This window comes from Meleagris gallopavo, chromosome 3 (assembly GCF_000146605.3).
Source record: "Meleagris gallopavo isolate NT-WF06-2002-E0010 breed Aviagen turkey brand Nicholas breeding stock chromosome 3, Turkey_5.1, whole genome shotgun sequence".
NCBI classification, from domain to species: Eukaryota; Metazoa; Chordata; class Aves; order Galliformes; family Phasianidae; genus Meleagris; species Meleagris gallopavo.
The window spans coordinates 2,633,987-2,660,233 of NC_015013.2; the positions used below are offsets into that span (position 1 = coordinate 2,633,987).

The 26,247-nt window shown below is 38.6% G+C and overlaps 1 long non-coding RNA gene across 4 annotated transcripts; it reads right to left on the reverse strand.

Moving 5' to 3' along the window:
- Nucleotides 1-26,216, reverse strand: LOC116216414. Of its 4 annotated transcripts, XR_004159095.1 has the most exons (6): nucleotides 25,844-26,216; nucleotides 21,052-21,204; nucleotides 20,779-20,917; nucleotides 20,047-20,191; nucleotides 14,841-14,918; nucleotides 1-2,671 (listed from the first exon to the last, which is right to left on the reverse strand). It is a non-coding gene; the product is annotated as an uncharacterized LOC116216414 (long non-coding RNA). The 4 variants fall into 4 exon arrangements; XR_004159097.1 differs by lacking the exon at nucleotides 21,052-21,204 and having other exon boundaries at nucleotides 20,779-20,914; XR_004159096.1 differs by lacking the exon at nucleotides 21,052-21,204.
- Nucleotides 26,217-26,247: the final 31 nt, after the last annotated feature.

Sequence of the window (26,247 nt, forward strand, 5' to 3'; positions counted from 1 at the left end):
TTGATTTAGAGAATGTCAGATATGTAAACCCATTTTCAGTTATCAATGTGTAGATATAACAAACAGCACTTTTATCTAAAGGCTTTCCTGCTGTTTTTGGATAGAGACACTTATGACAGTCTTAATGTTTGAGCTTCTTGTTTGACAAATTAATTAGTAATTGCCAGGGCAGTAAAACAACCACTGTCGCATGTTTGTCTGCCTTGAGGTAGTTCTCATACATGTGAGGCAATACATACAACTACAGGACAAATGTATGCATATTGTTCTAAGACAGTGGATTTTTATATCCTACAGCTCTGCTGTGATGTCATTGCTGTCTTTCAGCCCACTAGCAAGTAGTATTTGAATCCAAGGCCACTGCTCTCTTTTGCAGGTAATCCTAATTCACAAGTTACTCACTGCTTTGTTTACATTTGCTACAACTACCTGTCTTCATCACAATTTACTCCAAACCACCTAACTCTACTTTGGAAAAGAAATAGGATAATAGTCATGTAAGCAGGACAGAAGCAAGGTGGATTACTGGTGGGCAATGTCTTGTAATAAGTTGTATTTCAGATGGCAATGGTAAATATAACAGGGTAAGCCAAATAACTTTGACTCCTGACCAGTGGTCAGCTCTCCCATCTTGTAGGTTCTTTCCAACCTTGTGATTCTATGATTCTATGATTCTATAATTCTATGACTTGCTGCAATAACGAACTGATTTGAAAGTTTAAGGAAAAAGTTAACTCTCCACATTCTATAGGCTTCTTGTCCTTATAGAATGTGGTCTAAGAATTTTCTGGTTAGGGGTTAGAGGTTCATTTTAAGTGTTTACAGTGTATTCAGCTTGGATGACTGTAAACTGTGGAAACTAATTCAAATGCTATTTTAAAATAAACCCAGTGATCAAATAAGCCATTCAAAATGTGTCTAATTTGCTTGGTTGGAGATTGAATAATCAGCCTTTGTCTTTGTGACCACAGACAAATTACAAAATCAGATTCAGATAAGAAGGTTTAGGATCCAAGATCTGTGTTCTGTTTAGTGAAGGCAGAACCTTTCTCTGCATTGTTTTGTTAGCTGAGATGCACGTACCCAGTGGCACATCATATGTGACGGTAGAGTTGATGATTACGAGTACCTGATGTGGTACTTTCTGCCTGGAATAGAGAGAGTTCTTTTGTTGGTACATCTTGGGCCATGTTGACCCAGTCTTCTCATTTCAGAAAGTGAGGCATCTTGCAGACATGCCCTGGAAAAGCTTCCTTTACTTGTGAATGGACAGATCTTACATGTTTCATCAGGACTCCACAATGTTTAATACTGAATCATAGGTCAGGTTTATGCAGTGCTTCAGGTGTAGAATAAGGAAGATATATTGGAATTTCATGAGGAAAGAGATGATGTTTCCCATTTGCTGTACTTCACATATGCATCAATGCTAGCAGCAGTGCCTCTGTCCTTTTCAGTTCTTTTTTTTTATATTTTAGCTGACTTCCATGCCAAGTCAGAGTTTCTTCTTTCTACTGCACCTCTGGATTGAGGATGGCAGGTGCAGTGCAAATGCTGACTAATGATTAAAACTTTGTAATTATTCTTAATCACTTGGTTCATGAAATGAAAGACTCAATCACTACATAAAGTAAGAGAAACACCAAATCAAGGTATTATGGCTCTCTAAGAGTTTCTTGGCCGCTGCAGTGGCACCAGAATGTTAGCAGGAATAAGCCTCAGTTTATCTCATCCTGAGAACATGTCAAAAATTACAAATACATGTTCTTCGTAAGAACATTTAGGCATTTGGATGAAAACTGTCTGTACATTAACAAAAGGACCTCAAGGTTTGGAACGTGCTACAGGAGTTCTTTTAATATGCAAGACAATGTTATTAGCCAGGCAGATGGGACAGGAACTACAAAACTTCTGTGCTTCTCAGAAAGGTTTGGAATAAACCATGCTTTCTGTTTGTTGCAATCAGTCCACTTTCACCAGAGTGTTACACAGCAGCAAGGTAGGGTAAAATAGAGAGCTGCTACCAGGTAGACATTCAGAGAGTACCATAACAAACCTGGGTTTAATTGGCAGCCACAGAGGATTCGAAAGTCCTTTTCAATTGCAAGTACATAGTTTTGCAACAGTAAAAATTCAGAAGGAGAACGTGAATCAGATCCAGAGACACAAATCAGAACAAAACCCATATCCTGAAGACCAGAAAAGTCCATGTTCATGACAGAATGATTAGTCTGGTCACTTCCTTCTGTGACATCATCATAAGGAGTAACATAGGCCTAACTTTTTAACAACTAAACAGGGTAGAAGGACTTGTGAAAGAGCTTCCACTTAATAACTGTTTCTAATATTGGAATCTGCAGAGGTAAGAAACCCATGCTACTCTGTAAGCTGACCAAAATTTTGTGTGACATCAAATGCAAAGCATGAATAGATACTTGCAGATTGACCCTGAGCCAGAATACAGGCATAGGTGAGAAAACACCAGCAATAGAATGAGCTGCAGCTAAGGTGTCTACAAACACAATAGAGTCCATTTTTTTCTGCTAGAAGGGTGATCATGGTAACTGCACAAAGGCACAAGGAGGGTTCTCTTTGCAAGTCTCTAAGTCAGAGGAGGTGTATAATACATCTGAGGGAGATGAACTGAAGCATATTTTTGATCCTGTTTGTCCTGAAAGACAAGAAAAATAGGCTATCAAGTTGCAAGGGAATAGAGAAGAAAATAAAGATTCACAACTGTAAAATAAATTGTAGTTGTTGGAATACAAGAGAGGACATTAACAGAATTAAGTACTGCAGGAAAGGCTGATAAAACAGCAGCATTAACTGCACAGAGATCTTGGACAAACTGGAAGATATTGTTTCCTGGTTTCTTAACAGGTAAAAAGAGAGTATTTACAACAGCTGTGAGTATAAATAATACCTTGCTGCAAAAGGGGATAAATGACTGATTGGGCACCATACTCAATTTGCTTTGAAATTGGGTTCTAAAGAATATACAACAGAGTCTTAGATAATAGTAATTTTACCACCACATATGAATACTCCCTAGTACTTTATGATCAAAATGAGCAACATCTTATCATTCATAATTTTTATGTTGATCCCATCTAAACTTATTTTTCTAAGAATTTTACACTATACTCATTATGGAGCATGTGAGCTAGTATAATGTTCTGGAAAAGACATAATTCCTTGTATTCCATGGACTGATTGTGTGCTTCTTTTCCCTTTAAAAAAATCACTCCATGTCAGTTCTGAGTACTTTTGTGTTACAAAAATACTGGTTATTTATGTCATTATAGGCCTAATGTATAGAAATTTAATGATCAATCTTTAGCAGCAAAAATCTCTATAAAGTTTTTCGGAGTTTTCCTGTAATCTTATTTTATATGAAGAAGAGACATTCACATACCAAAGCATTACGTTGCATGACTGACAAATAAATATGGTCCATGACTGACTGGCAGGCAGTGAAGCCTACTTTACTGGATCTGCATTTCCCATATTGTCTCTTGCATCCTGTTATAGTATTTTTCAGTAGATGGAAGCAATCAGTACTTTACATCATACATATGCATATTATATCCTTTACAACCCACTGCTCAAGTGCTGCTACATAAAAATACACTCAGGTGCTGTCAAATGATTATGAAAAAATTGATATTGTTTCTCCTTCATTGTCAAGATCTTTAGAGGCTCTTTTAATGCCAGAGCAGCTGTCTTGTTCCTCTTGACTTTGCAAGCATAATCTTCCCTATTCCCTATTCCCTATCTGATTTCAATTGTTTCTTAAGCAAAGAGAATTCATTTTAAATAGTTCACAGATCAATGTTGACTTCCAGGGCTGTGCATATCAGTTTATGCAAGCAAAAATAACTTGTCTAACAAAAGTTAAAGATTTAGTGAAAAAGAATGAAGGAACTTTTGCCTCAGTTGCAATGAGATTGATCACTTTGTCAGCGAAGAATGAACTGAGACACTTTGGTGATACCAACTCCTGAAGAGAATAGGATTGACTGGTGACTGGCCAGTGACTTGCATTCTTTCAGGGGTAATGAAAATTCCTCCTTTTTTTCAACACAGAAATGATTATAATTTCATTTAAAATAAAAATACTTGAAATAGTTGAATAACTCACCTTGCAAAATCTAAAAGCAGCCGAAGAATTCTGCTTAATCAGTAAACTATTATTTTTCTTTGTGAGTCTCACATTTTTACAGTGTTGCAACAGAGAAATACATCAGAGTTACAATATTTAGTTTCTCTATAGTCTCTAGATTGGGCACTGCAACAATCTCCTCGAGGAATTAATTGATTCAGATAATAAAACCAAATCTATTTCAGTGTTCAATACTTACAAAGGGGAAGATGTACTATGAGCAGTTGAAGTCCCTTGTTTTGTTCACCCTAGAGGAGACTGAGGGGAGACCTCATGGTGACTTACATCCTCCTCACAAGGAGGAATGTGGGGGCAGGCACCAGTCTCCTCTCTCAGTGACCAGTGATAGAACCCAAGGGAATGCACAAAGCTGTGATAGGAGGTTCAGGCTGGATATTCGGAGAAGGTTCTTCCCTGAGAGAGAGACAGAGAACTGCAAAAATCTCCTCGAGGAAGTGTTCACAGCATTGACCTTACTGGAGGTCAGAAAGTATCTGGCAATGCTCTCAGTCATGTGGTCTGATTTTTGGATGGTCTGTGTGGAGCCAGGAGTTGTTCTCAATGGTCATTATGGGTCCCTTTTAGCTTGGGATATTCTATGATTCTAAAATAGAAAATACCTAAATATCAGTAACAGGAAACCGCTGTTCTGCAAACACGGTTATATCATCTGCAGCAACAAAGATGTAGGAAATACCATCTCACTCACGTGCACATATGGACGCAGACACATCCCCTTCTGTTACATTTTAAGAGATCCTAGCAATACTGCTATTTTGGCTCAATTTGATTCAGTAACAAGCTTTGAATAACCTAACTTGCGGGAAATCCTTTCTCTGTGTTTACATACCTTTTTTGTGTTTACTTCATGCAAACCGAGAACAATGGTGGCTTTTTTTTAAATGCTTTTTATCTTCTGGAATTGTTAGATGTCTTACAGTTCTGCTGTCACTAGGTCACCTAACAGTTTAGTTTTCCCCAGTTGTGTGTAGTGTAACAGAATAACTGCTTTGAAACTTGAAGTCAAACTTCAAAGATATTTACTTCTTAAAGCTGACTGTAGGGTTGCAATTTCTTAGAATAGGTAAATCCAACTCTCCTTTTAAAACATTTTTTAGCTGATATAGAAACATAACATCACAGAATTGCTCAGGTTGGAGAAGTCCTTCAAAATCATCAAGTCCAACCACACGATCGTAACTCTAGTAACCCTCTGCTAAATTATGCCCCTAAGCACCACATCCAAATGGTTTTTAAACACATCCACGGATGGTGACTCAATCACCTCCCTAGGGAGCCTATTCCAGTGCTTAACAACCCTTTCTGTAAAGAAGCTTTTCCTGATATCAAACCTAAACCTCCCCTGGTGCAACTTGACGCCATTCATCCTGTCACCTGTCACCAGTGGGAAGAGACCAACCCCGCTCTCACTGCAACCACATTTCAGATATTGGAAGAGAGCAATAAGGTCTCCCCTCAGCCTCCTCTTCCCCAGACTAAACAGCCCCAGTTCCTTTCGTTGCTCCTCATAAGGCATATTCTCCAAGCACTTCCTAAGCCTTAGAATCATAGAATGGCCTGGGCTGAAAAGGACCATAATGATCATGAAGTTTCAATCTCCTGCTATATGCTATATATATGCGCAGGGTTGCCAACCACTAGAACAGGTTGCCCAGAGCCAGTTGTTGCCCTTCTTTGGACCTGCTCCAGCACCTCAGTGTCCTTTCTGTACTGAGGTGCCCAAAACTGAACTCAGTACTCGAGGTGAGCCCTCACCAGTGCCGAGTACAGGAGCAGGATGACTTCCCTAGTCCTGCTCAACACACCATTCCTGATCCAAGCCAGGATGCCGTTGGCCTTCTTGGCCACCTGAGCACACTGCTGGCTCATATTCAGCCCACTGTCCATCAGTACACCAAGGTCCCTTTGGTGTCAGGCAGCTTTCCAACCACTCCTCCCCAAGCCTGTAGAGTTGCCTGGGGTTGTTGTGACCAAATGCGGGACCTGACACTTGGCCCTATTGAAACTCATACGATTTGGCCCATTGTTCCAGCCTATTCATGTCCCTCCGTAGTGCCTTTCTCCCCTCTGGCAGATCAACACTCCCTCCCAACTTGGTGTCATCTGCAAACTTATTGAAGGGTGCACTTAATCCCCTCATCGAGATCATTAATAAAAATGTTGAATAAGAGAGGTCCTAAGACCAAGCCCTGGGAGATACCATTTGTGATTGGCCACCAACTGGCCGCCAACTGGATTTAACCCCACTGAGCACAACTCTTTGGGCCCGGCCATTCAGCCAGTGTTTCACCCAGTGGAGCGTATCCCCATCCAAACCATGGGCAGCCAGGTCATCTGTGAAGATGCTGTGGGAGACAGTGTCAAAGGCTTTTAACTGAAGCCCAGGTAGACCACACTGATAGACTTACCTTCATCCATTAGGTGGGTCACCTTGTCATAGAATAAAATCAGGTTTGTCAAACAGGATCTACCATTCATGAACCCATGCTGACTAGGCCTGATCCCCTGGTTGACCATTAATTGATCCATAACGTCTCCCAAGATTATCCATTCCATGACCTTCCCTGGCACCGAGGTGAAACTGATAGGTCTGTAGCTACCAGGATCATCTTTCTGGCCCTTTTTGAAGATGGGCATCATATTTGCCAGTCTCCAGTCCCCAGGACATCTCCAGTTAGCCAGGACTGCCAAAGGATGATGGAGAGTGGCTTGGCAACCACATCTGCCAACTCCCTCAGTATTCTAGGATACAAACCATCAGATTCCATGAACTTGTGAGTGTCCAGCCTTTGAAGCAGTAAACAGTCTAATAAGTAAAATAAAATCTATGTGTACAAGTAAAGCAAAACAAAGAATTCACACAATACTTCCCATCAACAGGCAAATGTCTATCTGCTTCCAGGAAATCAGAACTATATCCATCATCTATGAATCTATAGATGTGGCACATTAGGGACATGGTTGAGTGGTCATGGTGATGACAGGTTGAGAGTTTTGTGTTTTTTTTCCAACTTTAATGATTCAACAATTCTACAATGCTATCAGACATAGTGGTTACTTGGGAAGTACCGTACATTCCCTTGTTTCTCACTCTCCTTTCCCTCCCCCCCCCAAGCTTTCATTGCTGAGCACATCCCCATGTGTTCAGTTCTTAAATCCTGGCTGCATCCACTTCCAGCTTATTGTATGCTCCCAGCCTAATGCTGGTGAAGCATGAAGAACAGAGGACTTGGCTTTGTGTAATAACCAAAACACTGCTGTGTTGTCAGTGTTGTTTTCATAACTATCTGATATAAAAGATACTGATATACTGATATAAAAGATACTATAAAGAAAATTAATTCTATTCCAGACAGAGTCCATATGATCTCCAATCCTTTTTCTCTATCATTTATTTTATGCAGAATTCCCACACTAACTCATATCTACCTTCTCCTTCATGTTATTTTATACAGAGAGACCATTACTTTAATCTATGGTCCACCTCTGTAAAAAGTCCATAAAATATCTGCATGTTCACTGACTTTATTAAGTGCATGACTTGTGTTCTGACTTTTATGTAGATAACCATTATATGCCTTGTTGTGAGGTTTGTTTACTGTCAGTTTGAGCAGTTCCTGTTACAGTACATCCTTTGGAGCAGGCCATAGAATTTAACATTTCCTTTGCTTGCCCCCTGGCTGCAGGATGAACTTTTTAATAGACAGAAGCCTATACTAAGTTATATCTGCTCTGGGATGGCTTTTTCCATCAGTCATATACCCTTCAAAGGCATACCTATTGTGGATAGGTTTATCCTTGGCCAAAGATATTTCATGGTGTATCTCCTCCTGCTCAGATTTATCCACAAGTCACAGTCCCTTCAACACAGTTCACGCTGGTGTTTCGCCTTTTCCAGTATTGCAGGAGAGGTACAGTAACAATGCCTTGACCAACTTCCAGCCCAAGTACTTGGCTATTGCTGTTATCAAAATTTTCTCAAGCAAGATAGAATGATAAGGAATTAAGTAAGCACTAAAATAAAAAGCAACTATAAAAAATAGTAATATACAGTGAGGCAAGAAAACCACATGGTAAGCACAGGAGCCTGTGAGTTTATTGCTAAACATCTCTAACAGCTACAAATTCAGACTAGCACAGTCCAATCAGCTTTGAACCCTTTGATCTCCATGTTTGGTACCAAAAAGGACTATTGTGGTTTCAGTCTGGTAGGCAGCTGTGCTCCAAACAGCCTCCTGCTCACACACACCCCACTCCCACCCCTCAAAAAGGTGAAAGTGAGAATTCTTGTGGGTTAAAGATAGCTTAACAAACAAAGCAAATGCTGTGCATGTAAGCAAAGCAAAATAAGGAAACCATTCACTACTTCCTATTTGTAGGCAGATGTTTAGTCATTTCCAGGGAAGCAGGGCTAGCTACTTTGGAAGGCTCACATCACAACTCCAAATATACTTCTTGCCACAACTCCCCTTTCCTCCAGCTTTTACCATTGAGCATGATGTGGTATGGAACATCTCTTTGGACACCTGGAGTCAACTATCCTGGCTATGTCTCCTCCTACTTCCTAGCTTTTCATGTTCTTCCAGCCCAGCCTACTTACTTGTGGTTCAACATTAGAAACAGAGAAGGCCATGATGCTGGTTAATGCCTTTCAGCAAGAATTGAATTATCAGCTTATTATCAACACCGTTTTCATCACAAATAGAAAACACAGCATCATACAAACTGCACTGAAAAAATCTAATTCTGTTTAAGCTCAAATTTCCAAAGAGATTGAAGTGTAATATCAGACATTGTCCTTTATCGTATACTACTATGCCAAAGCTTTAACATATCCTGCCATATAGTACTTCACATTCCATGCTCTTTGCTATTAAGCTCATCGTAATTATTTCCAAGAATCAAAAGACTGTGTAAGCTAAGAAGAAGAACAAGTATGAGCAGTAGAAGGAACAAGAAAGCCCTGAAGTCTTGCAAACAATTATAATAATGAATCAGCATCTTCTGTCATAAAAGGAGCTACACACCAAGACAGGCAAGCATTTTGGAATTTTGGAAACTATTCAAAATTTGTATTCCTTAAACATAATCTGATACAGGACTGAAGCTCTGGAAGCAATGAGGATCTTCTTATCCACTTTATTTGGTCCAAATTTTCTTGAAGAAGAGATTCTTCAAGTTCAGTTAAGTACTGAGATAGGAATTAGTACACAAAACAGTTCAGAAGAGTGAGGCAGTCTAAAACTAGTTGCAGGTGTTGAATTCCACTGCTTTAGCAGTGTGAGGAACAAGCTACAGAGGCCACTTTTAAAAGATTTCTCTTATATTTGAGATAGCAGAGTATATGAACTATTGCAGAGGAAAAATATACCAAGTAATTACAGCTTAATAAAAAATAATGTGAAGCACAAATACCACCTTTTTGTTAAAATTTAAGCAAATTTTTCTTCATCACATTCTTCCCTCAGAAGAATTCATGTGTTGGTTAGCTGAAAGTAAAAAACTTAGGAAGTCTTTTAGTATATGAACTATTTTAAAATTATTTTTAAACATTTTATAGTGCTTCTTTTCTGTTGTTATTTTTCAAAAATTTTCTTAGGATAGTACAAACGATTGTAACTAATCTCCATGTATAATTACAATAAAGTTCAGCATAGAAAGTTTTGCTTTCAAGCTTCTTTGTGTGAAAAAAATTAAAAGAAGAAAAATAAATATGCTTTTCCTCTCACCATACCTTATTTGCTCATCCTTTTTCTCTACTAAATACTGCCTTCAGGTTTTTTTTTTGCTTATGGCTAGGTAAAATCTAGGCAGCAAATCTAATTTATGCACAAAAGTTGAATTGAGGACAAAAAAGGAAGTGCGAGGTCTTGTAGAGGCCAGAGTTTCTACAGAAAAAAAAAAGGGGTTCTTCAGCGACTTATGTGGGTTAGGAAATTACAAAAGGAACTGAGAAAGAAAGACCTTCACAGCCACTCTTTCCTTTCCTTATGCAGGCTACTTATCATCCACAACCATCTTAGAGCATGGTGGCAGGAAGAAAACATGAAGGAGAAACGGTCTAAACTTTACTTCATACATTCCCCAAGATGATGGCCAACATTGTTGATGGAATAGTAAATTATTATCCCCTTGAAGCAATGAGGAAATTATGTATATGTTTTCTGCCCCTGGGGTGTGTCTCTGGGACACAGTGCCTCCTATGACTCCCGCTGCCATAATGAAGATTAAACACCAACCTTTGCTTAGGGCTGTGCCCAAGGGTATTGTCTATCTTTTGGAAGTAAATTCAGTCTTCTTTTTCTGGTCTAACTGTATGCAGTCAATCACGATACTGAATGGGGGAAACATATTAGAAGTCCTGCTCTCCCTTGTAGATACCCTAAACAAAGGCTGACCAGTATTTAGATATTCCTGAAATGGGTTTGCATCGTTGTACTTGGTTGTGTGTGGAATGCTGAGGCTTCCAGGGCTCTAATTTCATAAAGAAGCAGATGACATTTAGTTTCACTCTATTTTTATTGCTGTTTTTGCTTTCCCAGAGATGTAGCCTGAGCTTTGAACATCAGTAAGATAATGATCTATTCAAACTGATAGTGAATACAATGGATTAGAGAAGAAGTTCAGACTTTTTTTCTAAGGGAATGTATATTCATTAGAGCATTCATGACTTGGGTGATGGCCTTTCAATCCTACTTTGCTTCCTGTATAAAAAAAGCTGTGGAGGCTAAATGTGTTATTGTATCTAGACTTCTTCAGTATTTTCTCAAATAAGCTGTTAATATGAACATGCTACTAAATCTCAGGATCATTAAATAGAGCTGTTATTAATCAAATCACACATATGGAAAAATGCTTTCAGGGTTTTTGATTTACACTATACGTAGCCATATATAGCTCTAAAATAACGTACTTTCTACCAGTATTCTTTGTTACATAGGATATTAAGCAAATCTGACTGTTTTTGCTACAGGGCTTCAGTGCTGCATTACTTCAACACATGAATTCTGCAGTGCAAAATATGTCTATACATGTTCTTGGAAGTATGTAGAAGCTACCCATTTGGTTCAGCTCTCAGTTCATCCTGGTAATTCTGTATCTCCAGGCTACAGATCATTTGGAGCAGTCACGAGGAAGTCTTTCATCTTACTATCTGCAGCGGCACTAGCAATTTGCTAGCTCTCCTGAACTGACATTCACTGGAGATAGTAATGCAAAGGTCAACATCTGATGGAATACCCCGTATTTTTCAATTTGCACGTCTCCAGCATGCTATGTTGTTACCCTTTGGAACACATAATAAGCCTTTTTTCTTGAGGGGAAAAGGTAGGGGAAATTTCAGATAACATCATATCTTCTTTCATCATTAATTAAGGAACTTACGGGATACAAATCAATACAATTAATACTAGAAAAAGCAGCCCAGAGTTTACTGGAAGTAGTTATTAAGACATCACACGTGCATATTTTTATTAATTCATTTGGAATGATTCCAAGGAAATGGCCAAAGGTTGTGAAATGGCCCTTTGCTCTTCCTGGTTAATGATAGGCTATGTCCATAGAACTCCCTAGCTCATTGGAAATATCGTAACTCTTGTGTCTTGTAATACACAAAGTAATGGAGTTTCTGTTATGCATGGTGATTGGTGATAATTCAAGAAGAAAAATATGAAACATTTCTGAGTCAGTTACTACGACAGCTGGAAAGCAATTTCCTACTCTTTTGTCTTGTTAGTGATATTCCCTGTGTCTATCCCACTTTGATGTCAGAATACTTATTAAACAACTAGGTATCCCCACTTGGAAAATACTCTGTGTTGGAAGTCTGTCCACCAACATAAGCAAGTGAATGACATTGTATGCCTTGTAGCAGTGTGTGCAGATTTGATAAAATGCCAGCAGAAGTCCAGACAAAAAGTAGCTGTTCACAGAATCACAGAATCACAATATGGCCCAGGTTGGAAGAGACCTCAAGGATCATAAAGCTCCAACCCTCTGCCATAGGCAGGGCCACCAACCTCCACATTTAATATAAGACCAGGCTGCCCAGGGCCCCATCCAACTTGGTCTTGAACACCTCCAGGGATAGGGCATCCACAGCCTCTCTGGGCAGCTGTTCCAGCACCTCACCACTCTCTCTGTAAAGAATTTCCCCCTAACATCCACCCTAACTCTCCCCTCCCTCAACTTCAAACCATTTCCCCTTGTCCTGCTGTTATCTACACTTTCAAAGAGTTGACTCCCCTCCTGTCTGTAGGCTCCCTTTACGTACTGAAGGCTGCAATGAGGTCACCCTGCAGCCTTCTTTTCTCCAGGCTGAACAAGCCCAGCTCCCTCAGCCAGTCTTCATAGGGAAGGTGCTCCAGTCCCCTGAGCATCTTTGTGGCCTCCTCTGGACCCTCTCCAACAGCTCTCTGTCTTTCTTGTACTGGGGGCTCCAGATCTGCACACAGCACTGCAGATGGGGCGTCACAAAGGCTGAGTAGAGGGGGACAATCACCTCCCTCTCCCTGCTGGCCACCCCTCTTCTGATGGAGCCCAGGATACCATTTGCTTTCCGAGCTGCAGGAGTACACTGCTGGCTCATTAATTGTTTGCTAATAATTCTGTCACAAGAGAGAGTGTCTACATATATGTGAAATTACTGGTACATATTGAAAGAGCATATTGCATCTGCCAATTCAGGGATCTGGATTCTTTCTTTAAGAAATGCTGTATTTTTCCTCCTGGGCATAGTTTAAAGGTACCCATGTACGCTCCATACAAGTGATTCACATTTGCTTATTGATGCGTGGTTCTGGAGTCAGATACGTGCATTAGAGGTTAAATAGGTGGAAGAACTGAGTAAATGAACTCCCTGCTTGTAACACAGATTGGTGTTCTACTGTCTGCACCATATAGCCCTGTAATGAGAGGGGTAAAGTAATAGGAAAGGGACTGGTTTTCTTATGCATCTGCTCTACTGTTTCAGAAAATATTTCTCTGTTCTAGTTGCAGATTCCCTCTGTATCCTATATATGACAAGACACGCTTACACAATCACCTAAAGATTAACAGCTTTCACTGTATATAAACACCGAGATCAACCTACTTTAAGTCTGAGCTAAATCACTTCATTTTAAGTCATTTTGGACAAAACCTTGGTCCAGTTCGAATATTCCATAATATCCATAATATCCATCTAGAGGTGTATTCAAAAATACATTGAATTAGATTGTAATAATTTCAGCTCTTGCTTTGTTACAAGAGGTTGGAATAGCAAAACTTATATGAACACCCCCCACACACACATTTTAGCACTGTTAGCAATTTCTGTGTCTCCTGATATGGCTCAAAATTCTGATGACTGTACTCTCAAATGAGTAGGAAGACTTGTGAGTTTCAGGAACAACAGTTTGTCTTTGGGGCAGGATATTTAAGATAGCTTTGCATTGCTTATAGACCTTTTATTTCGTCATTAAGAAATAGAAGGAAAGATAATTTTAGTTTTCAAATATCATTTCCACTGCAGTTTTCAGCTTCAAAAATTTTAAAGGTGATGTGAAATATTTTCTTTTGTAGCTTTAATCCTTCTAATATAGATTCTGTCCTGCTGTTCAGCAAAACAGGAATATTCTTGCCCAGAAATTGTTTACTTGCTATTTTTTTCTGTTCAGAAATATCTGTCAACAAGAGTTGTGAATGAACTGAGTGCTCAGTTATCCTGTTTGAACTACTGTAGGAGTGGCTGCTAAAAGTAGTCTGAACAACAAAGTGTATAGTAGACATGACTTCATGACTATGACTAAACCAGATGGGAAATCCAAAATGAATGTAAACTATTCAAAAATTTCAACAGATGTGTTAATGAGACAGCTGAACTATCTTGCTTTTATTATGAATTTCTCTTTTTGATCTCCTTAATCACACCCCATATGAACTAAAGATGGAGAAGAGGAAATCCATGCTGCTTAATAGCTTAATGCAAACAAAAGCAACTCAATTTCAGTTTCTGACACAACCGTAAATTCCTTTTTAGTTATGTCACTGGGGAAGTAGGCGTTCTGCAGTATCTCCTCAAAACTGTGGCAGGATTTAAAATAGAGGGAAAACTTAGGATGGTGATGGTTAGCTGATAAGAAATTAATAAACAAAAATTTCATTAGGAAGACACTTTCCTATAGCATTCAACAGCATGAAGGCCCACACTCTTTCAGAACATTTGAAGATACAGGGGAGAAAACAATAATGTAAATAGGAAGAGAATTAAAGCCATCTATTTTGACTTTTGAAGCAGTCTCCTCATTGTAACTGTCCAAACACTTACTTTATTTTAAAAAGTCTTATCCTTACTTTAATACACAAAATATGATTTCTTGCATTCTAAGAGAGTCTGCTGTAATGTCATGATTCAAGACATGCATCTTTGCACCTTCCATTTTATACACCTGAGAAAGTAGCATTCCAACAACAACAGAAAGAAAAAAAAAAAAGGAAAGGGGATTTAGGTTATTTTTCTCTCCAATCAAATTTTCTCCTAATACAAACATTTTTGTACCCTTCAGGTGATGAACTGTAGTAACTAGATAATCATCATCAATTTTACAGTGAAAAAGAAGGAATGTAAGAGGAAGGAAAAAAAAAAAAAAGAAAGAGTATAAATTAATGTCATTTTTACCTCTATTCTTAGCTTTGGTTTCCATTACTTTATCTATTTGATACTGTGAGACAAGAGATCCAATCCAATTATAAGAATCTGTGAAAGAAGATCACAGGTTGTCTGTAAGATAAAATTAGGAGGATGCAACAAGACATGAAGTACAAGCCAGACATGTGGCCCTAGGCTCATTATAAAGAATTCACACAATATTTCCCATCAACAGGCAAATGTCTACCCACTTCCAGGAAAGCAGGGCTTCATCATAGAATCATAGAATCATTCAGATTGGAAAGACTTTAAAGATCATCGAGTCCAACCTCAACCTAGCCATACTACCCTAACTCTAACAACCCTCCCCTAAATCATGTCCCTGAGCACCACATCCAAGTGGTTTTCAAACACATCCAGGGATGGTGACTCAACCACCTCCCTGGGGAGCCCATTCCAGCGCTTAACAACCCTTTGTGTAAAGAAGTGTTTCCATCATCTATGATTCTATAGATGCAGCACTTAGGGTCATGATTGAGTGAGCATGATGATGATGGGTTGAGAGTTTTGAGAGGTTTTTTCCATCTTTAGTGATTCAATGATTCTACAGTTCTATCAGGCATAGAAGACATTGGCATTGTCTTCTTGAGAAGACAAGTACCATACATTCCGTTGTTCCTCTCTTTTCAAATATTTCAAGTGAAAATGTGTGGGAAGTGAAAAAAAAAAAAATTAAAAAATCCAACAACTAAAGAGAACTCTTTGCTGATTGTGTATTCCCTACTCCTCTGGTCTGGTGGTAGCAATTGTAATCAATTTCCGAAAGCAAGACAACTTACAGAGACCCTCAAGAGGGAGAAAAATGACTGAAACTATATTAAGCTTTGTATTTGATATATGGGAAGTTACTCATAGCTGTAAGGAAGAATAACTTTTAGAAATGGCTTTGTTGTTGTTGTATTTGTTACATTGCCAAGATTAGAGTTTACTGATCATTATAGTTTAGTTTGCAAACTAAAGCCATGTTGTATTTGATCTTAAATGAGATATTCTCACAATTTCAACCTAACATACTAATCATTTTCATGAAACTGTGAAACTGAAGGGATTTTAGCCATTGCAAATACTGCATATGAAAACATGTTTCCAGCTGATACCTTTTTCTTGATTGCAATTGATTGAAAAATTTAATCTATCTCCATAAGATAAATTGTTCAAAGACGCTCTAATTTCGACGGTATTTAAATTTAGAATGTAATAACTTCCAATTTAATACATTTAAAGGTATACAAGTAACAGCATGTTAGAAAGAAACTACTCAGGGAGATAAAATTATGAGGAGATTCAAAGAGGCTAGGATACAATGAAAGCCAGTGTTGATTAATATAAATTATTTTGCTTAAAATATAGAGATCTGATTATGGATTATGGAAGAGAGTAGAAAACAACTTTGCAGCTTGAAACAGCTACCTTATTCTAAATAAGAATCTTGCTTAGAATTATATTATTCTAAATAAGAAAGTACTTTATTAAATATCTGTAATTCTGTCCTCATTCTTTTCATTTAATGAGAGCACCACCTACAACTACATTATGAAAGGAGATGCCCATCGCTCTACTTGCAATATGAAAAGAATAAACTAATGCAACTCCAGACACTCATTTTTATATTGGAATGTCCCAAGTTTTCCTATGGACTGCCTGTGTCTTTTCTTTGAGTACAGAAAGCGATTCTAACTTCAGTGATGCAATGCAAAGTTAATCTGAAAGCAAACACTGAAGAATGGATTGAATAAAGGACTGGAAGGGCTGCTTAAATAATAATTGGATTTGAAGAACAAGTGGAAAGAATTATATAATTTAAGAGTGAAATGAAGAAAGTGTATTATAATTACGCATTATAAAGTAACAGGGAATAAGACATAAGAACCTCGTCTCTTTCCTATCACGTAATAAGAAAATATTAAGATAATGTGGAATATTAGGAGTTGTAAGAAATTCAAAACTCAAAAAAAAAATCACTCAATCTATAACTACAATTCTAGATCAAGAAAGAGTTTAGTTGATATTCATGGGTGCCACATTTCTAGCATAATAAAACCACTGAATTCTCTGTGAATTCAAACCCTGTCTTTTTATTTTTTAACAACTATCCAGGCTAAATGCTTTCTTATTTTATAAAATGTTTCTTGCTTATATAGACCCTTATTATTGACTAAACTCAACTGCTGCTGCTGCTGATTTTAACTTTTTTTTTTTTTAATTGTTCATACACGACTGCATTCTAATTAAGATATCTTCTGACCTTTTGGAAAGCTATTTCAGAAATCTCACCAATAATGAGGTTAATGGTGTTTATCTTCTTTTTCTTTTGTTAATTATTTTCTCGGTCATGAAGTTCGATATAAAATGTTACAGATGATCACTAATACTAGAGCTAAATGTGATACGATATCTGAATGCACAGAATATGACACTAAATATACAGAAAATCACAGTGCTTCAAACTGAACGAATACATGGTTCCCTGATAGTGGTATATATCTGATGCCTTCTGTGGAGTACAAGAACATTAGGATAATAAAATCATAGAATTGTTTTAGTTTGAAGTAACCATTAAAGATCATCTAATCCAACTCCTCTGCAACAAATGTGGACATCTGCAGATAAATCAGGTTGCTCAGAGTGTGGTCCAGCCTGACCTTGAATGTCTTCAGGAACAGGGCTTTCACCAGCTCTCAGGAAATCCTGTTCTAGCTCTTCACTACCCTTATTAGGTTGCATTTGATAAAGCCTTTCCTGCACTTGCACATTTTTTATATATACTATAGCTACATAGAAAGATTCTATAATGACCAATTTTCTTTTGTAGAAATAATGGAAAAGATGGAATATTAGGGAGCACAGAGTAGAAGTATAATTTTATAGTTTTTTTTTCCCTTATGAAGTGCAAACTGTGTATTTATTGCAAGACTTTCGTTTGAATTTTATTTTCCAACTGCTGTTACAATTTTGAGCATCCTGCAGGTGTTTATGACGCCTTATAAGTAAGTTCCTGGGAGTGCCTGTAGAATTTAGTTTAGAGAATATTGATAAACAATTTACTTCCACTGAATCACTTTTGGTTCTCCTCTTTCCTTTCTCCCACAGCCTACAACTGTTATAAATCTATTCACATTGATTAAAAGAAAAGAAAGAAAACTACTCTGGAAAGAGTCCAGAGGAAGGCCACAAAGATGGTAAAGGGCCTGGAGCATCTCCTCTATGATGAAAGGCTGAATGAACTGGGTCTGTTTAGCCTTGAGAAAAGAAGACTGAGAGGGGATCTGATCCAGGTTGATAAATATCTAAGGTGTGGGGGGCAGAGTGGGGGCAGAGTGTGGAGACAGGACAAGGGGAAACGGCCAGAAACTGCAGCATAGGAAGTTCTGCACAAATGTGCGCAAGAACTTCTTTACGGTGAGGGTGACGGAGCACTGGAACAGGCTGCCCAGGGAGGTTGTGGAGTCTCCTTCTCTGGAGATACTCAAGACCTGCCTGGACACCTACTTGTGCAACTTGGTGTAGGGAACCTGCTTAGGCAGGGGGGGTTGGACTCGATGATCTCTGGAGGTCCCTTCCAACCCCTACGATTCTGTGATTCTGTGATTTAGTGAAGAACAAAATTAAATCTGGGTCATCTTAATTTATTTTGAGTTATGATCATGACATTCACTTGAAATTTGTTAGATTCAGTCTTTGGACTGAATTAGGGAGATTACTGAGGTTATCATAAGCTGTAAAGTCTTTTTTCTCTCTGGCTTTGAGCAGGAATATTATTCTACATAATTAAGGAAGAAAATTTACCTACGGAAAGATTCATAAAAATGTGTGACTTCTGGTAAGATGCTTTCATTTTGATAAAGTGGAACTACCCAACAAAATTCCCCATTACGTCTAATATAGCCTTAATTATCTACAGGTTTTATGCAATGCATCAATAACAAGGAATTACTTACTGTTATTTTTGTCTTTGTTGTTGTTCAAATTACCTTAAGGAATCCCTTAAGCCATGAAATATGCTGATAGCTTTTGTTCGTAGTATAATTCTTTTGATTACTTTATTTCAATTCACTTGATTTAAATTCAAAGTTGCTGCTATTATTACCTGATTATTGTTGTGCATCAGCCATGGTTCACTGCTTTCAATTTGTTTTACTAGTTAGATAAAGGGGAAAAAAAAGAAAAAAAGAAAGCAAAATTTGGTTCTCACAAGTATCTTCTAAAGATCTTTCAGGGGAAACCTTCTTTGTGTGTAATGACAGAGGATAGATCTAGATTTGGCATTCTTGACACTACGAGGGGTGCGATCTCAACTTGCAGATATCACAGATGCTTTGGAGCAAGTCATACATGACTATCAAAAAAGAGGCCCTGGGGGTGTTCTATTGAATTTTATAGCTGCTCTAGGAGAAATTAAGGTGCATATGTGCACAATAAGCTAGGCAGGAAGGCATGAACTTTCAAGAAACGTGCTATATAGAAAATAAGAAAAAGCAAAGATTCCCTCTCCATACCTCAGCCAAAAATTAGTATCATCTGAAACTAGTTAGAAAAGCAAGAAATGAATGTAAAATGATCCTGCCAGAAATTAAATAACATAATTTATCTACCTTTTTTACTCAGTACATGTGTTTTTGTTTTGCCTTTCTTCACAAGTTAAGCTTCAAAAATCTCAGTGCTTTATCTCTGAAATCCATGGTTATAGCTTCTGTCACACAATCATTCTCTAGCATTTTTAACACATAGCATAATTATATTTGATTTTTAAAGATCAACATGTGCAAACTGACTTATGATCAGGAAAACTACAAGTGACTTGTGTCTTAAGCATTGTATATGCAGTTGTGTTGATCAGGCTTGTGTTAGTAGCTGAAAGGTTATGTGGTGAAATATGATAAAGCTGAATTTGAAAGGAAAGAGAGAAAATCATGTGGGATATTAATAACAGGATGAAACATCATACAGTAATAACATTTTGAGTGTTCTTTACATCTCAGAGTCTGGGATGTTTTTACAATCACAGAATCAAAGAATGGCTTAGGTTGAAAGGAACCTCTAGAAGTAATCTGGTCCAAAGCACGTGTTCAGTAGGTGTGTTGCAAAAGTGCCAACGCTTTTGTATACGGTTTACTGATCCCAAAGAAAGTATGCGGAGGTAAGTTAACATTCATCAGTTTAATAGGAAGGTACTCACGTTACTGAAGGTAGCTGGCTGGTCAATCTCTGCCAAGTTCTCACTATCAGGGCAGCCAGCTGGTATAGTGCCCATCCTAGGATTACCACCAGCAGATACCGGTGGTGACAGGCTGGCAAGGGGTCTGCTAACCCTCACTTAGTACCTTGGCCATATATATAACAATGGGAGAAATAAAACATTATGTATCAGGATAGTCAAGACCATTTACAGAAGGCAAGAATACCTAGTTACAGCCACAGTACTTTTCCAACACAGTAGGTTGATCGGATGTCATCTTGATGGTTTTGAAAATTTCTGAAGAGGGAGAATCTCTGGCAACCTGTTTGTTTCATTGCTCAGTCACTGCCTACACAATAAGTAAGTGTTTCTGGATCTGGATCTCTCTCTTTTTTTTTGTTTTTTTTTGTTTTGTTTTGCATTTACAGAAGACACATATTCAAAGGAAGGAGGGCAGAGACCAGGAGTATAGAGAGTAGAAGTGAGATGTCAAAAACAAAGGGAATGCAAAGGATTCAGGAAGAAAAGAGATACAGGCTGGCAGAAATGAAAATCTTTGTAGTCATCTTTGACTGGCAGAGCAGGTCTGGGAGAATCTTAATACATGATAGAAGAATTGTCACTGTGATTGGAACTTAAAGAAGGAAGACTGTTACATGTGGCATTTTATAAAAGTACATAAAATGTTAGGTATCTGGTGCTATGTAACAACTCATTTCCCTTTCACATTACCTTTCCACTGCAGATTACACTGACGGATCACACATACATAACTTCTTTTGGAGGGAGGCATCCTTGGCAGATATTATAGTGAGGTAAATGTTTCTAGCTGGAAGGTACTTCTTTCTTTCCACTCTTAGTAGATTAGCTGCTAATATAAATAAGGGGTTCATTAAAACTGCAGTAGCAACAAGGACAAAACAGAAAAATGTCACAATCTGCCTGACATGCCTAGCATAATCATTAAGACTGGCTAAAATAGGGAATTTAGTTTAAAATGCTCACCAGATACTGTCTTTAAATTCAGTCTTGTCTTGAAATGAGTCATGAAAATTCCTCTGCATCCTACTTCATAGTTAAATAATACTCTGCAATATCATTCAGTCCAGCAACATTTGTCCATCTCTTTGCAATCATAAACTTGCTCAGCTCCACTCACTGCATTTAGAAAGAAACTGAGACAATGTCAGCTTCTGAATCAAGTAGATACATTTGAAAACTCACATGATTCTGCACTCTTTCTGCATATAAAACACATTTGAATAATTTTTACATCACAAAATGCCATTCACAGCATTACTATTATGTTTAATTTGCCAGCAGATATGTTGTTTGGATTATGGCATAAAAGAATACCCTGGAACTATATTTCCTTCAAAATCTTACCTTTATATGTCTGTAAGCAACATTAGTAAAGAAAGAGTGTATTTTCTTGAGGAAAGTCAGGAATGCTAATAAAATGCTGGTTTACATTACAGCAGTAGGTTTTCAAAGTTTATTTGCTAATTCTTCTCTACTTAGATTTGTTTTCCTTTATGAAAGCTCACAGTTTCACAGGAACATGCTTCTTAATTTCATCTTAGCTTAAGCACATTTGTTTGTAAATGCTAATATTGCAAGTTAATTATAACTTCTGCTTCTGAAGTTAGTATTTAGGTAGCTCCAAAAGTAGTGCCTCCTGATTATTTCCATGAAAACTGCAACAGATACAAAGAGCACATTATTTGATAGAGCAAATTCTCAGCTATTAAACAGTATTTTTTAATATAGTCACTAGCATTGGCTATGCATTTTTGTTAGTGGTGAACAAGAGTCAGCATGCTGCACTTGTAAAAATTGGTACCAGAGGAGGTGAAATGCACCACTTACTGCCTCACTGTGCTTACATCCACTTTGGTGTCCATATATGTTCAGCAAGTGTTGATGAATGCCAGTGGAAGCAATTATTTCCACAAGGAGGAATTCAATTATACATCTTTTCTTCATATGGACTTCCATGTTAGATGCCAATTTGTCAGGCTGACCCTCTGCTGCCATCTGTCACACAGCACCAAAATGTAATAGAAAATTAGCAGAAAGTTTCAACCTCTACTGCCATGCCACCAGCATCTGCCTGTAATGTAATGGGCAAAGATAATAAAAAGAGGAGGCATTACTTTCAGAGCAGCCATTGAGCAACTGAATTTTTCAGTGTATGCTTTCTAGAGAAAACTAATAACATTTTAAATACTTCACTCTGTTCATTTATTTATTTTTATTTGTTTTAAACTGAAATTATCTTTTATCTCAGCATGAAAAAAGTCCGTAAGAACTTATTTTTACCATACATAGACCACATGAAAGGTGTACAAGATACTACTGTTTCTTTTCTCTAAGTGATTATTTACAAAACATTTCTAGAAGCAACCATGTTGGAGATCTCCTAGTTACAAAAAAATCACTCAAAACTCAAACTAGAAATCTTCCTTTTGCAATCCTGTGAGTCAGGAAATATCAGCCATTGTGTGATTTGTTATATTTATTACAAACATTACTTCAGCTCAGGCTTTTTGTTGCTGACACAGAATGAAACCACAGGAAATGAGGGATGTCATCTTCCTGGACTTCTGCAAAGCCTTTGAAATGATCCCACCACATCCATATCTCTTGATTGGAGAGGTGTGGATTTGAAGGATGGATAGTTTGATGGATTAGGAATTGGCTGGCTGGATGCAGCCAAAGGGCTGTGATCAATGGTATTGTGTCAGAGTGGAAGCCGGTCACAAGTGGTGTCCCTCAGGGGTCAGTCTTGGGACCGGTGCTCTTCAGCTTCATCAATGACAGATGATGGCATTGAGTGCACCCTTAACAAGTTTGCAGATGACACCAAGCTGAGAGATGCAGTCGATACATGGGAGGGAAGGGAAGCCATCCAGAGGGACCTGGACAGGCTGGAGAAGTGGGCCCATGTGAACCAAATGAGGTTCAACAAGGCCAAGTGCAAGGTGCTGCACTTGGGCTGGGGCAATCCCAGCTATTTATACAGACTGGGGGAAGATCTCCTTGAGAGCAGCCCTGCAGAGAAGGACTTGGGTGTCCTGGTGGACGAGAAGCTGGACATGAGCCAGCAGTGTGCGCTTGCAGCCCGGAAGGCCAACTGTGTTCTGGGCTGCATTAAAAAAGGGGTGGCCAGCAGGGAGAGGGAGGTGATTGTCCCCCTCTACTCGGCTCTTGTGAGGCCCCATCTGCAGTGCTGCGTCTGGGCCTGGGGCCCCCAGCACAGGAAGGATGTGGAGCTCTTGGAGTGGGTCCAGAGGAGGCACTGAGATGATCAGAGGGCTGGAGCACCTCTCCTATGAGGAAAGGTTGAGGGAACTGGGCTTGTTTAGCTTGGAGAAGAGAAGGCTGCGGGGAGACCTCATTGTGGCCTTCCAGAACAGGAGGGAGAATGGCTGTTTATGAGGGTGGATAGTGATAGGACAAGGGGGAATGGTTTTAAACTGAGACAGGGGAGGTTTAGGTTGGATATTGGAAGAAGTTTTTCACCCAGAGGGTGGTGAGGCACTGGAACAGGTTGCCCAAGGAGGCTGTGGATGTCCCATCCCTGAAGGCATTCAAGACCAGGCTGGATGTGGCTCTGGGCAGCCTGGTCTGGTGGTTGGTGATCCTGCACATAGCAGGGGGTTGGAACCAGATGAGCATTGTGGTCCTTTTCAACCCAGGCCATTCTATGATTCTATGAAACTACTTAAGGGATTTCACACAGAATCTTCAAGAAAATGGAATCTGTGAATAAATACATAAATGTAAATGTATTCATCCACAAATATACATTTTCACATAAGTATACATATGGACTGCTGTTTTAGTATGTATTCAGGTACCTACATATGATCCGTAATTACTGGTTCCCTTCTCTGCCTGCTCTGTGTTATTCTAACATACTAATGAATTGCACAAGAATTCTGATATGCACAGCAATTTGGTGTCCAAACATCTTGAAAATATCCATGAGCCATTGGGTGATAGGACAAATTTAACAATTACACTTTGAATCGTGAGCTTACTGCTAAAAAATTGCAATGTTGGCATTCTAACTGTGTTGTAGACAATGTTTTGTAAAGATTTTATAGCAAGCAAAATTATGTGCTTCTGTGATAGTTTTAGACCAAAGGTTTTCAATGATTATTATTACAAATTCTAAAATTATGACTGGACATTTTACTGGCAACTGATGAGCAGATTAACACTAGCTTGTTTGTGCAAAGACAGCATTTCCATCATTTTTCCTGTTTGCTAATACTTCTTTACCTCCACCAGCAATACCAGAACCCTGATTTAACTTAATTACTGAGCTGCCACTACTGTCATGAGTTGTACATTACCTAAGGGCAATCATGACATGATGTTGGCTGCAGCTGCTTCAAGTGAAATATCAGCATTTCTTTAAACTGTAGAAAAGGTTTCTCTTTTTTTTCTTTTTTTTCAGTAATATGGTTTATTTTGTGGGACTAGAATTGGGAAGAATTACATTTATAAGATGGGACCCTACAGCATTTGTGGTTCCCATCAGCTGCAGCTAGAATGATGTGTTTAACTGTAGTATGGTAGGTTGTGGAGTATGTTGAGATAATAAAAGCAGTGTTGACCGCTTGTTCATTGTTCTTCTAATATCAACAAATAGAACTGGCTTTAACAGTTAGGAACTACTACTATCCACAGGTCTCAGCAACAGTTATTAGACCTACATACTTCTAATTCTAGTTCTGTTTCTACAATGGCAGTGCATCAGGGCCCTTTTAGAATCTTTGAGAAAACATGGGCCCAGATTCTAAAGAACATTTGGGTATCTAACTGATACTTAGAAAGATAAAAACAATATAGGTAGGATTCTAGTTGTTAGACATGGAATAATTCTTCATGTCTTTGACTAGAACACATCCTAATGTAAAGAAAATATTTTACTATCAGTCATGCTTCCTAAATACATTGCATATTTTAGCTTCAGATTGTTTCGAGGCTAAAAAAATCCCACATCATTTCCTTTCTTTTAAATAATGAAGAAGCAATGAAAAACAACAAGATGCTTCATTGTTTGAAGAGGGCCCAATACACAGCTTTGGAGTAATAATAAGCAAATCTTCAGTGAATTAATATTTAAAAACTTCATTCCTTGACTTCCCTAGATAAGTTAGATTATGTAATAGTGAAAGACACCCTTTGTAACAATGGCATTCCATGCAAGTTTGTTTAAATTTATCAGCTAATTGATTTATAGAGGGCTTTACAGCAGCTCACTTGGATTTCCAAAAAGTACATAGCTTTTCTCTCAAATGTTTGAAATAATCAAAGTTATTTCTTTACCTTCTGAACATTTTAATGGAGACCTTAACCTGTTCATTTGTGATCTCCTGACCAAACTTCTTATTACGTAAGTGAAACAGGTAATCTTTTTCCTGAATAGGTAACTTAAGTGGTGGACAGCATGTGGCAGTTGGAATGCTTCAGAGCATGCAACAGAGGTTAGAGATGTTGCCACAGTGTGTAGAAAGGTGCAGTGTGCTAGGACCATGCTGCTTTGCTGTCTTTTTTCTTCAGAGTGATGAATATCATATGCTGCTGGCATACAGTATGCACTGCCCAGGACATCAGGCAAATGTTATCAGCAAGAAAAAAGACTTTGGGGAAAGGCAACAACCTTCTAAAAGATTTCACAATGTAACAAATAAAAAAAAGAACAGGAAAAGACGGCAAGGAGTATTTTTAATACATACTTCTCAACAGAGAGCTGCAAGCAAATCTGAACAGAAAGTCAAACCTTTCTTGCTGGTGTAATACCCTCGAGTACTGCTGGCAGATGTGCTCCCTGGTGGACAGAAGTGAAAGCTCAGCGAACCAGATCCAAAGGCGGTTTGAAGCTGAACAGAAAGGAAAAAAAAAAAAAAAATGCACTCCCTCTGGGAGTACTGTAGTACTGTGTTTGACGGAACGGCTGAACCGTTTTGCTACACCTCAAAGGCATCAGGACGAATCTCCTCATCCAGCCCCGAGTTGAGCACGGATCCTGGGCTCCGCCTTGGACGTGCGTGCGGAAGCGCCCCAGCCTTGGCCCCTAGCACCGAGAGCACAAGGTCACTTCTTTCCAACGCCCATGTGCTCGGAGCCGGGCCGGGACGGTTGTCACAACTCACACAGCCTTCTATCGCCGCCTCGGCGGAGCGG